This window comes from Macaca nemestrina, chromosome 11 (assembly GCF_043159975.1).
Source record: "Macaca nemestrina isolate mMacNem1 chromosome 11, mMacNem.hap1, whole genome shotgun sequence".
Classification (NCBI taxonomy): domain Eukaryota; kingdom Metazoa; phylum Chordata; class Mammalia; order Primates; family Cercopithecidae; genus Macaca; species Macaca nemestrina.
The window spans coordinates 22,514,393-22,528,513 of NC_092135.1; the positions used below are offsets into that span (position 1 = coordinate 22,514,393).

General features: G+C 36.0%; 1 protein-coding gene and 1 long non-coding RNA gene across 3 annotated transcripts in view; one reads left to right on the plus strand and one right to left on the minus strand.

Moving 5' to 3' along the window:
* Positions 1–14,121, plus strand: part of LOC105492585 (thrombospondin type 1 domain containing 7B) — a 900,526-nt gene that overhangs the window by 532,333 nt on the left and 354,072 nt on the right. The gene's annotated exons all lie outside the window — the stretch shown is intronic.
* LOC105492582 (uncharacterized) overlaps positions 1–14,121 on the minus strand; it is a 79,451-nt gene that overhangs the window by 32,185 nt on the left and 33,145 nt on the right. The window contains exon 3 of the long non-coding RNA XR_011609718.1: positions 9,492–9,581. This is a non-coding gene — a long non-coding RNA (uncharacterized lncRNA). The remainder of the gene's footprint in view (positions 1–9,491; positions 9,582–14,121) is intronic.

Consider the following 14,121-nt stretch of genomic DNA (forward strand, 5'->3'; position numbering starts at 1 on the left):
TGCAACTTACATTCATTTTAAAAATAAGAATAAATTTTCATATATAAATATAGATTTAGAAATAATAATAGGGAAAGCTTGATTTCAAAGCCAAATTTCTATTAGTGACAAAAGATTTTTAAAGGAACTACCTCATGGTATAATTATTATACTTAATACATTATAAATTTTTTAAAAATTACAAATTATGCTTTACTTCATATTCTCAGTAGGCCCCCTCATTCTTCTGTAATTTCTTCACTGGTATATGTATGCTATTGTTTTTCTAGAAAACGCTGTTATATTCTATTAATTGCTTCATGTCAGATGATGCCTAGCTTGTTTCATCTAGGAACCATAGCTCTCTTTAGGAATTTTTTCTTTTCCTTCTTTCCATTTTTGTTTATTTGTTTAACAAAACATGATATGTAGTTTTCTTAGCAACTGTGCCTCGAAATAATAATTCATAGTATAATATTCATATTTCTAAGCTATGCATATATATTCTAATATACATGAGTAGCTTAGTTTAATGGTGAATGTTGTCTGTTTAATGGTGAATGTTGTCTTCTTGAGGATATACCCATGGGGGCTTTCTAGACCTACTGCGTGATTATAAAATAGGACCTGAACTTAGATTTAGTTCTACTTTTTCTTTCTTGGATTTATATTTAATTTTGCTTGGGTTATTTTTCAGGATCCCCGAGGTGGTAAGTTTTCTGAGATCTTGTGTGTTCAAAGATGATTTTATTTTGCCCCGAAACTGAAATGACAGTTTGATAGAGTGTAGAATGCTGGCTTTAAAATAATTTTCCCCCATGCTGCAGGTCAGAAATCTTATGCCAATCAGGCACTTATTGTACCAGTCGGGATCAAAAGCAGAACCAGTATGAGATATGAGTTTATTACAGGGACTTGGTTTACACAGTTGTTGAAACTGGTTAATCAGTCTCTGTAAGGCTGTCATCTCTGCATTTGATGATGAACCTTGGAGTCTACAGGACAAGCAGTCAGAAAGAGAATGTCACAAGCAGGCTGGAACTCATAGCACTACTTGGAACCCAGGAGGATGAATTGAAACTCATGTCCATTCTTGCTATCTTTAACCTTGCTTAGGAGGGTATCTTGAATAAGCTGGGGCTTCTTTGAGAGTTAAACATAACTCGGAGTCCCAGAAGCCAAAGGAGGGAAAGGTAGAAAAATTGTAGGCTTAGCTGCTGCTTCACGCACTGGAGGCAAGTCAGTACATCAGCAACAATGCAGATGAACTACCAAAGTCCTGCTATCTTCCTTACCCCTTTCAGATCTCTTAGACTCTCCCTTGTGACCCTCTCTAAGCTGAAATGCAGTCGTGTGTCACTTCATGACAGGGATACTTTCTGGGAAATGTGTCTTTAGGTGATTCTGTTGTTGTGTGAACATCACACACTGTACTTGCATTACACAAACCTAGACAGGATAGCCTACGATACACCTAAGGTTATATGGTATGATCTATTGCTCCTAGGCTACAAACCTGTACTGCATGTTACTCTACTGAATACTGTAGGCAATGATAACACAATGTCATTTGCTTAACTAAACATGGAAAAGGTACAATAAAAGATAGTACAAAAGATAAAATGTGTACACCTGTGTGGGGCACTTACCATGAATGGAATTTGCAGGACCGGAAGTTGCTCTGAGTGAATCAGTGAATGAGTGGCAGTGAACATGAAGCCTCAGGACATTTCTAGACACTTTTATATGACTGGCAGCTCAGTAGGTTTGTTTACACAACATCACCACAAGTATATGCGTAATGCATTGTGCTGTGATGTTAGGATGTTGCTAGGTAATAGGAATTTTTCTGCTCCATTATAATGTTATGGGACCACCATTGTCTTTGTGGCTAGTCATTAATGGATCAAAAAGTCATTATGTGGCACATGACTGTATACAAGTAATGGAATTCTAGGAACAGTAATTTATTTATTTTTATTATACTTTAAGTTTTAGGGTACATGTGCACAACATGCAGGTTTGTTACATATGTATACATGTGCCATGTTGGTGTGCTGCACCCATTAACTCATCATTTACATTAGGTGTATCTCCTAATGCTATCCCTCCCCCCTCCTCTCTCCCCACAATAGGCCCCGGTGTGTGATGTTCCTCTTCCTGTGTCCAAGTGATCTCATTGTTCAATTCCCACCTATAAGTGAGAACATACGGTGTTTGGTTTTCTGTTCTTACAACAGTTTGCTGAGAATGACTTGGAATCAACCCAAATGTCCATCAGTGACAGACTGGATTTAGAAAATGTGCCACATATACACCATGGAATACTATGCAGCCATAAAAAAAGACGAGTTCGTGTCCTTTGTAGGGACATGGATGAAGCTGGAAACCATCATTCTTGGAATTGTAATTTAAACTAGCCAAGTTGACACATTATAAAACCATCACACTTAAATATTTTTAGGTAGCCTGTTTTTGTGCCTTTTTCATTCCTTTTTCTTCAAACTTTAAAGATTCTTTTTACCCTGAATTTATAAAATTTTAGAAGGATTTGTCAATGTGTTTATCATCACCATCATCATTATTCTCGTCATCATTTATTGTAATAAGATATTTTGTTCTTATTTTTTGCTCTATACCTAATGGGCATAATTTAAAAACTTATATGTCTCTTCTAATGAAAAAGAATTATATTTTATTATTTTCATGTTGTCCTGTCTTTTTTCTGTGATATAGTTAGACTGATACATGTCTTCTATATCTACCCTTTTATATCTTGATTTTTCTCTATCTCTTTCTTTTGCCCTTTTAAAAGTGTTTTCATTTTATTTCCCAGATATGATTTTTAGCCATGTCTATTCTATTTTGTAACGTGTTTTTAAAATTCCATAATTGCTTTCTTATTTTCTGATTGTTCCTTTTAGAAAAAATATGAGGATACTGATAGATAAATAGAATATAACAATATTTCAGGCAAGAACCTTTTTTAAAAAATTGCTCTTTGAGAACAGAATTACTTTAAATTCTCTTCTGTAATCTGCATTGTCTTTGTTCATCTTGACCTTTGTCTAATAAGCTGCCGGTTTTCCACATTTATCTGGGGATTTGGGGTTGTTCATTTATATCTGCAGCTGAAAAACTAGTTTGAAACACGAGCTTCTGCAGCAGCTTTATAAAATAAGTGTAACACCTGAAATGGAAGAATTATTTTGGGGTCAGCAGCTCTTTCAGTTTTAAGGACATACACAGACCCTATTAGGTCTATTAGATGAGAAGTTCAAGTTGACTTTAGGCCTTATTCTAACACCTCTGATGTTGGTGCTACCTGTGGGTCTGTGAGAGGCTCGTTTCCATCCCTCCCACCACAGACCACCATCAGTCAGGGTAACTCCCAGCCCACCCAGAATGAGAGGGGACATTCTTTGGTGACACACAGGAAAAGAACAAAAGAGACCCCAAACTCTCTAGGAACATGTCTCGACAACCCAGGAATAAAAGGAAGCTGCGAATCAATATGAATTTCCGCTTCATCCCTAATCCAAAGGTGAAATCCGTTTACCTTCTGAAGACACACACATTAGAAAAGCTATAGAATTCTTTGGATAAATTGCAGCTTTGTTTATTGAATGTGGAAATGGGAATGTCAAATGCCAAATGTGAAATGTATCCCTAAAAATGCTTTCAGGCTTCCATTCCTGAGAAACCAAACATATATCTTCATGAAAGATGAAAAACAACGGTCACGTACTACTGATAATAATTGTCTGTCCTTTGTGCAATTTGGACACAGGCATAAATTGGATTTATTTTGCACAAGCATAAATTACATTCTTCTCAGAGTAGATAGCATGTATTTCAGGATTTATCATACTGTACTTTAATGCCTTTGATAGTCAGGCAAGTCCAGAAGCTGACCAGGAGGGGTGACCCTCTCTGGAGACTGTCTCTTACGATACAAGGAGTCTTATAGGTTCCTCACAGGAGCTTCTACCACCGGACAGGAAGTAAGAATGCCTCTGGGAGGGAGGCAGGGGTGCAAATAGGGCAACCATTTTCTACCATACGAGTCGTTTATCAGTCTATCCCAATGCTCTTATCTCATTACATCTGTGTGTGATACACTATGGAAGAGAGAATGGAGGCTTCCCCATGATTATTTCCTCCAGGTGTTAAAGTAACCCCGTCTTGATGCTCCTGCCCACCCCTAGAACATTGTATGCATGTGCACTCACACTCATAAACTCATACTTCAGTCCTAGCAATGATGGGTTTGGCTCTGCCCTATTTGAGCTCCAAGCAGAAAAGATCACCAGGAATAAGGGAGCAGGCCCGTTCAGTGTGTGATGATTTTATCGGCTGTGAGCTTCCTGATCAGGTTCCAGGCCAGCTTATTGTCTGATTAGTCTTGTATCATCTGTTAGGAGGAGATCCGGTTGAAGCATTTCTATGCTTTGAAGTCGTGTAGGGGCTTTATAAGTGACGGAGTGCCATGATATGTAACATATCATATGTAAAAAGGCTTATTTTAGACTTCATTCAGAGTCATTCCCCATTGTAGACATATCATATTCCTAAATTGTTCATTAGTACAAGTTAACTCATACTTGTCAAGTTAGAGGTATTGAGCAAGCAACAGTTTTTTTGTTTTATGGGTTTATATAATTTTTTTTGTATTTTCAAAATACAATTTGCTTTATGATTATGAGAATATTCTGTATGTTTGAAAAGAATCCTGTTGTTTCACAGAATTCATTGAGAAAAAGATATAATAAAAATTACCTGAAATCTCACCAACCTAAAGAAATCACTATTTATTTTGATATTTTAATGTACAACCTTCCAAACATTTTTCTATACATATATGTACTGAAACACATCTGCTTTTTTCCTTCGTAACAGTTTGCAGACATATCTTAAAGTCCTTATTCATTGGTACAAAGCTGATCATATGAATGTTTCATTTTGTGGTAACCAGTTTATTACTGAATGATATGAGCTTGTTTTTGTATTAGAAACAGCTCTGAACTACAACTTTATCCATTTTGAACTTTAGGACCTACCTCTATAAGTGGAATTTGTGAGTCAGCACGAATCTTTAAAGTTTTTCGTAAATATTTCCAAACGGGCTTCTAGAAACATCATATCATTTTATTTTTCAACAATAGCATAGGACAGTGCCTCATTCTTCGTTCCTTTAGCTAATGCCAGATCTAATAAATATTGTAATAGTTGTCAATCAAAATGGATGGGAATACTCATTTTTGTACTTGAATTTCTTTGATTGCTATTATTAATATTTCTTAGTCATTTATATTCCTTTTCAGACATTACCTCTCAGAGTTTCTTTACTGTTTTTATACTGGCTGTTTGCTTTTTTGTCTTTCCCTAAAGTGTGAAAGACTTAGTTGGCATACTGTGGATAGTAAGCCTTTTTGTCACATATTTTGCAAATATGCTCCCCATTTGATATTTATTTTTAACCTTGCTTATGGACTTACTTGTTTTTTAAAAATTATTGGACAGAGTTCAGAGTTAGAGATATATAATTTTAAAACATTTTTCAGTAGCATCTCTATCAACATTTTTTTTTTTTTTTTGGTTTCTAGATTTGGTGTTATTATAGAAAAGCCCCTCTATCTCTAGATTATAAAAATCTCTAACTTGATCTTCTTCTTCTGTTACCTTTTTAAATTTAATTATTATATTTAGTTGGAATATATTTAAGAGGGAAATTGCGGTAGAGATGGAGCGTTTTGTTTCTCAAATAGCCAGTTATCCCTAGTTACCCCATGATTTCAAAAGCTGCCTGTTGTAATTTCTCATGTTAGAATCTCTGCCTGTTCCATTTTCTTTCACTGATTCATCGCTTCACACATTAGTAATTCCACTGCTGTAATATTGTTAGTTTTATGATGTTTTAACATCTAGTATACTTTTTTCATTGTACAGTTATTTTCAAAATTTTATATATTTATTCTTCCATGTGAATTTGTGAGTCCTTTTAAAATTTCTATTTTAACTTTTAAATTCTTGGTATTATGTGTGTTTCTTAGTCTTTGGTATCATCCCAGAATTATTACTTGGGTAAAACAATTACTTCAGCAGGATACAACTGGTGGAAATATATTGACAATTATAGCGAAGTAGTATATATTTTCATGGATCTGTTAGAAGTTATGGCCTTTGCCTAAGCCTGCATGTGTGGGTGAAAAAATTACCACAAACGATACCTTCAAAATGAATCTTTCAAACTAAGAAGTTATAGAACTTGGTGAAGGTTAAATGACTGATCTTAACAGAATGCCACAGTACTCATTTTGTGCTAAAAATAACCTCTGAAACTTAACCAAAAAGTTACTAAGAATTTACTCCAGGTTTCCCTGATGAGTTCCCCTCCCTCATTTTTGTACAGATTTCTCAAAGATTTTGGAAAAAAGTGATAGGTTCATACAAGTGAATCATCTAAATAAGAACTAACTGCTGTTAAGAAAAGGCTACCAGGTTCTTATGATATGATAATTTGGGTGGGCAGAGGATGGGGAGGAGAGAGTGAACCAGTAGAATTGGGATTTATAATCATTGACTGTTGTTAACATTGCATAAATGTATTTCTCCCAGCAGATGATTAAGGTTTTTACTCCTCTGACTTGGTAGTTCTGACATAATCTGTATTTCAAGAGTAAAAGTAAAACCATAGGGGAAAAAGTGTAGAATTTAGAGTATAAATTGAAGTCTTTTGTAAACATAAGTCTTATTCACAGCATTAAGCTGATCCATGAAATACAGTTGACTGTTTTTGCCAGGTGATGGAGATATAATTTTTTTGTATATCTTGATTTTATTTCCTGTTCTTTTATCTTTGTTCAGGTATTATTTTCATTAGTGAAATGAGACTATCCTACATACTAATTATCTGATCTATTTTTATTTTCCCAAGTGTTCAGTGGACAGTCAAGTCCTTTATGATACAAACATCAAGTATTATTTATTAATGCTACGTGCTCAAATAGTGTTTGTTGATATTGTATAATGAGCCTATTTCTCATAAACCTCTATAATGATATGGTGTGACTACATGTTCTACAATTACCTAACATGCAGAGGCACCTTTTGAAATATGGTAACTGGACTATTTTTAGAGGATCAAGTGAGGTCAAGAAAAACAAACAAATCATAAGTACTCTAGAACATTCTAATCAAATTATCTTATAGTATATCCATAAATATGTCCAGAGGAAAAAAATTCTCAGATTGCTTCAAGATAAGCCAGTTTTACTAACTCACAAAATGTGGGCTTTGAAAAGTATTGATGCTGGGGCTGGGTAGGGTGGCTCCTGGCGATATAATTATGCCTATAATCCCAGAGCTTTGGAAGGTTGAGGTGGGAGGATCTCTTCAGGTCAGGAGTTTGAGACCAGCCTGGGCAACATAACCAGACCTGGTCTCTACAAAAAATTAAAAGAAATTAGCTGGGCATGGTGGCACACACCTGTAGACCTAGCTACTCAGAAGACTGAGACTGAGGCAGGAGGATTGCTTGAGCCCAGGAGTTCAAGGTTGTAATGAGCTATTAAATACCACTGCACTACCATTGCCTTGGTGACAGAGCAAGACCCTGTCTCTACAGAAAAAAAGAAAAAGGATCCATGCTGTGAGTTGCAGCTATTCCCTGTTTGAGTTCTAGATTACTCCATATTAGTTATATCATACATCTTTTACAGTTACATCTGTAAATCCACTATTAGGCAAGATTGTTTGCATTATATTAACAGCAAATCTAACTCAAATTACAAAAAGAGGGACCTACTCTCGCACATAATTGAAAAGTATAAGGTTTTGATTTTGCTTCAAGCATGATTAAATCTGGAGACTCAAATGATATCATCAGGGCTTGGGTTTTCTTCCTGACTCTACTTCTCTATGTTCTCGCTTTATTCTCTAGCCATCTCTGTGCATAAAGAAGTACCTCCTAGTCCAGGTTTAACAACCACAGGATAATGGGAACTTTCCTTGTCCAGTGTTGCAGAAAAAGCCCAGGAAGAACCAATCACCATTACTCTCATTGGTCAAGTCTAAGTCTAGTACTCACCCCAGGAGGTACAATATAGGGCCAATCTTATCCCAAATATGTCTACTGAAAGTGAAAACAGAGGTAATACCCTCACTCCCCTGCCCCCACCCAAAAAAAGCAGGGTACTGATACAGAGGACAAAGGAGTACAAACTGGGCAACAATAATATTGGAAAACTATGATTCAACATTTTTGAAATTTGTCTACTCCTTCCTAGCAGAAACAGCATAGGATTTAGAACCTAATTATCTGTGTCTAACTTTTGTCTCTATACTTAAGAGCTTTGTAACCTTGGTTTTAACCTTTTAACCCCTTTGTCCTTCAGTTTTTCCAACTCTAAAATAGGAATGCTTATCTTGTTTTTTGTTGTTGTTGTTTTTTTTTGAGATGGAGTCTCGCTCTTGTTGCCCAGGCTGGAGTGCGGTGGCGCTATCTCGGCTCATTGCAAGCTCCGCCTCCTAGGTTCAAGTGTTTCTCCTGCCTCAGCCTCCCAAGTAGTCACAGGCACCCGCTTATCTTAAAGGAAGTTCTGAAGATTGAATTGTCTCACAGTGGAAAGGTGTAATGTATAACATATCTAGAAACAAGACTCATTAAACAGAATTTTGTAATGGAAGTTATTTACTTGTCTTAAGGTTTCTGACTCTAAAATCTTTACTCAGGGTGTAAAACCTCCTATAAAATATTTTTCTGTACTCTCTGAAACTCCATGAAGAAACTCGTGTTCTTATAACTTGTGGTTTTTTGAAGACTGAAAAAAAAAATGGAGTTAAGATGATTATACCGTATGTGTATATTTCTGTGAAGGACATGTAATGGGACCTAGGGTTAGCTCCTTCTCACCAAGATACTGGTAATAACACACCATCCATGTGGCTTTAGAAATGTTCTGTTGTTTTCTACTCTTCTTCCATGTTTCGAGTGCTTATGTGTCTCCTGTGTCATTCCATGTGATCTCTACCATGATGTCCACCTCCAGCTTCAAGACTCTTTTTACTATCTACAGAGCAATGTTAGTCTTGCTTTTTTCTCTTATTAACAATGTTTCAGTGAATATCGTTGTGACATTTTCTGTGTCACACTATTTATGTTCCCAAGCCCCTTTAATCCAGACCATTGCTGTTTAATCATTTCATGTTCAATATTGTGTGGACTACAAAAGCACTTTATGAAGTGCAAAGCACTGAAAAGATGCTATCATGGCTGTTGCTACTGTTTTCTCATAGGATGTACTCAACTTATCAGTTCAGATTTTTCATATCAGACACTGTGGTGAAGGTTTCTTGTTGCCTCCACAATTCTAATTTTCTTCTTATTCCCTAGTAACACAAACTTGACATTTTTTAGAGGTGCCTAGCTTAAAAAATCATTGTTTCTTAAGGCTTAGGTGTGTGAAATGAGTTTTAAGCATAAAATATTGTGTAGAGCTTCTGGGAAATACCTTTAAAGGTTGCTGATTCGGCTTGCCCTTCTCTTGCTCTTGCTTGGCTCATGGATGAGACTCTTGGAGCTCCACCTACGTTCTTGTGGCCTGGAAGATGGAGACATTCACTGAGGATTATAGAGTAGAAATACAGAAAAGTCCTAAGGGAGTTGCTTTGTCAACTTTGGAGCATTTATCATTATATTTCTTTTATAAGAGACAATAAAACTGCCAGACAATTTTATTGTGTTTATCAATGTGTTTAGGCCACTATAATTGGATTTCTGTTATTAGCAGCTGAATATAGTTAGCTGATTAGACTCTTTTTTTTCTTTTCATAGTAACCATATTTGGCATATGACCTCACACATGTGCAAAGATAGTATGATTATATCACATTGTACTCCAGTTCTTATATTCTAATATTATATGTATATTTACTATATATATGGATGTATTTTATTACACAAACAGTATTGTTGATCATTTTTGCATACTGTGTCATACTTATCCACAAAAACAGGTTGCCCTGTTTCTCTAAAATGAATCATCCAAATAGATTGGAAAGTTTAACTATGTTGAAATCATATACCTTCAGTAAGATTTATCAGTCTTTGGTTAAGGAAATGACATTAAATGTACAATTTGTCCTTTATAAAGCCTTATTAACTTTGAGTTAATCTCTGTTGATTTGGGCCATGTAAAAAATGACTGTGATATGTGGACTAGTGTCAGGGTTGTAATTATGCCCAAAGCCCAAGGTCATGCTTTTCATATTAAATGGAATAATAAGTTTTATTGTATTTCTTGTCCACAGGCTTTACTGTGAATCCACCAACCATCTAAAAAGTGCTTACAAAGATGGATTGGAAAGAGATGTGTTCAAATTAGAGAAAATGTATTAATTCTTTCATACCCCTGGCTTTGGGCCTGCTATTTCTTTACCTTGAATGTCCTTCTTCTTCTTCGACTGATAAAATCTGACTTATCCTCAAAGCCCAGATCAGATGGCATTTTTTTCTCTGAAGCCTTCCCCAATTCAAAGAATTATTCCTTTCCCTCTAGCTTCCCAGATCAATGCAGCATATGCACGTGGGATCCCACAGAGGCTTTCTGGCTTTGAGCGTGTGTGTGCCTTAGACAAGTTACTTGATTTCATTAAGCCACAAGTTTCTCATCTTTAAAATAATGGTAACACCTATGCCATAAAGTAGCTGTAAGATAAGTGAGATTAGTTATATAAGGTCTTCACAAAGAAGTCGGCCCATATTTATCACTCAAATTATAACATTTTTCATCATCTTTATCTTAATTAGCCTTATGAAAATTATTCTTTCCATTTTAGGTGGAAACTGAACATATGCTGTAGTTTAGAGTATTATGTCTCTTACAGGCTAAATAATGTATGGCATCGAATAGGAAATTTTCTAACTCGTCTTTGAATACCCTAGACCTAAAAAGTGAATAATTCATTTATTGAACTGGAAGAATCTAAAATAAGTATCTTTTGAATTAATTAATAATTGTTCAGCCTTGTGCTTTGTATATGAAAGTCATGCACATGAATCCTTAGCTATTATAATAGGAATGTTGTGTTTGTGCTAATGAGTTGACATATTCTTATCTGGTCACCTTTTCCAGAAGGGATAAGAATGTCTTACCGTGATATTAAATAAAATTAACTGCCCCAGATGGGGAAGGTACGCATAATCCTGGCTTCATTAGTCTGGCACATCAACAGCTGAACCAACCAATCAGAGGCACTTTAGGAATGAGGCAATGTGGTAATCTCAATGTGTAAAGTGGGTTCTTCTGGACTGATATATATGCAAAGTGGTCTGTAATAGGAAAGTAAGACTCTCAAGGGCCTTCAAGTGAACATTCTGGGATGGTGAGCAGTGCATCCCTTTCAACAACCACCCAAGAAATACAAATATACCAACCATATTGTGTTGTTTTAGTCCATGCTGAATTTCATGGAGTATAAATTCTTGTCCAATCTAAGCACATCTGTTCATAATAATTAACTTCTGTGCCTTGTGAGCAGAAAAGCGGCATCAGCTATATAGTGAGATGCATTGGCTTTATTTCTGTTTGTCATGATGATTCATTGAGACATTATGGGGAAGCAGATGCTTTTTATGCACTCCAAGACTCTGCATTGTGGCTGCCTTTGCACTGCCATTTCTTCTCATATGTTGAATTAAGCAGGGTTTTAAGGTTGTAGAGCATTAAGGTTGTCAAGTGTTAATACCACTGTGGGAATATAATTTTGAAACCTTAAAAAGTCATTTGCTCATTCTAAAACTCAGTTCCCCTTTCCTCCCTGGTGTAAGATCATAATTTAAGCTCTAATCTCAAATTGGAGTGGAAGCTTTTACAAAGTTGCAAATCATGGGACTGGAAGTTCCTGTGAAAACTTTAATTCCACTCCCAGGTCTGCCACCTTCTCTGTCAAAGACAGGCAATAACACTTTCTCGGTAGAGACATTATGATGATTAAAATGAAATTAAAGAAGTAGGGCACGTAGCATGGAGCCTGACATATAGCAAACATAACAGCCAGGAACAGTTACTTTTCAAGGCCTGTTCTAAATCTTTCCATGGGTTGTATTTAGTTTTCAAGAAATCTTATGAGGTGGGTACTATTATCACTGCCATTTTATATCTAACGAGAATGAATCTTGGAGAAATTAACTCCACCAAGCTCATCTATCAAGACAGTATGGAACCAGGATTCAGGCCCATTCAGAGTCCAGAGCTAGCATCCTTAACTGTACCCTTCTTCACTTCATAAATGTCAGTTGACAGATCTTTAAAGCTAACACAAAAGCAGATTTGACCTTCAGCTGAGATTTGATTAGACATTTGTTAACCATGCATTAGCTATGTTATCCTAATTTAGGTAGGAATCAATACATGCCCTAGAATACTCTCTAATCCATTCTGATTTCTAGACTTGGAACATCTCTCTTTGTCATAGAGTCTCACCTTGTTTCCTGGTAAGTAAAGAAACCTAGTTTTAATTGGTATAGAGGGACGTGGAGGAGAGGATATTTCCTTATCTCTATCATAAACACAACAAGAATATTATCTGGCATTTCCACAGCTTTTGTTAAGGAAAGTCATTCCCAAGCTCTATGGACAGGACAACTTCATGCCATGGCTCTTGTCTCTATGTGGCTCCATATTCCTGACTCTTGGGCAAACTCACTGGTCCCCACCAGTCAACACATAGTGTAGTAGAAACTCAAGGAATGTGATAATAGAGAATTAAAGGAGGATGTGATGGATCAGGTTCAATCACAATTCTGAAAGAAAAACTGAGCAGAAATGATGGAGTTAAAAATATTCTACAAAATAGAGGAGTGTAAAGACAGTACAGTTAACAGACAGAGTAGACTGGAATGAATATGAAGTCAGAGGCGGAGGCAGCATGACCGAGACACCATTCCACCCATAAGCAAGGAGACTGGTAGGCTGACCTTCTGGCTGCCCTGCCTCCCAGTTCCTGCCCCCCATGAGAAGCTTGATATTCGTAATCTCCTCTTGTATTACTATGAAATCATTCTCCCTTATTGACCAACATCATAACCTTACCACGTCCTTCTACTCTTCATTCCAGTCAAAAGAATAAGTTATGCATCTACTCTTCACTAACTATGCTGAGAGGTAGTATATGGCATGAAGGCAAGAATTGTGGCTACACACAGCTCTAGGCTTGAATCTCTTCTTTGACACTTATTAGCTATTGAGGGAGTGGGGAGTCTGTTTTGATTAAGTAGTAGCGACTAGGTGAGTGTTTAGTCTCTTGCTTATGTGAATGAATTTGACTGGAAGCCTGATGACAAATTTGTCTATAAGCCAAACTGGCAACAAAAAACTAGGGCGAACTGGTAATTTTGAAAGATATTAATTCCATAAATTTTACAGATGAATATTCATCATTTATATGAGAAAATCTGAGAAGATGAATGAGATACTGTTTGACAAAAATAAATGCTCTGGCTCTAGCAAAGCAGAATGCCACATTATTGTCAGCAGTAATACCTTTCATTTATTCCCATGTTTTCCCTAAGTCATAATCATTTTGAAAGCGAATTTTAAATAGGAAAATACATCACTCTCTGAGGCTCATAGCAATGAGTGGCCAAAAAGGAGACTTTATCACTGGAGACTTGGATTATCTTTTCCCTCATTGTCAAAATTCCTAAGGATTTAATATGTTTCAGAGGTAAAAAGTCACTACAGGTTAACTTGGGAAATAAGCACATAGTATAATTTTCATTTCACTTACCACATCATTTTTCAATTTTGATTACTTCTCTGTGTCCTAAATATGCTGAAGCAGAGACCAAGTTCTTTATCATATGCAGCCCTGAAACTTAGTGTAGTTGGACACACAGTTGACACTTAGCAAGTGTTTCTTTAATTAACAGATGAAAAAATTGACATAAGATACTATATCTCTTCCCTGAGTTATATAATTGTGGTTGAATTTATAATATTTGAAATAGTAATCCTCACAAGAAAAATGTAGTCAGCCAATAATTAATGACATTCATGTTTATTTCATTCAATCAAAAATTTCTGTATGTTTTATAATTCTTTCATTCATTGCTTTGAATTTTACTAGGCATCTTGTGAG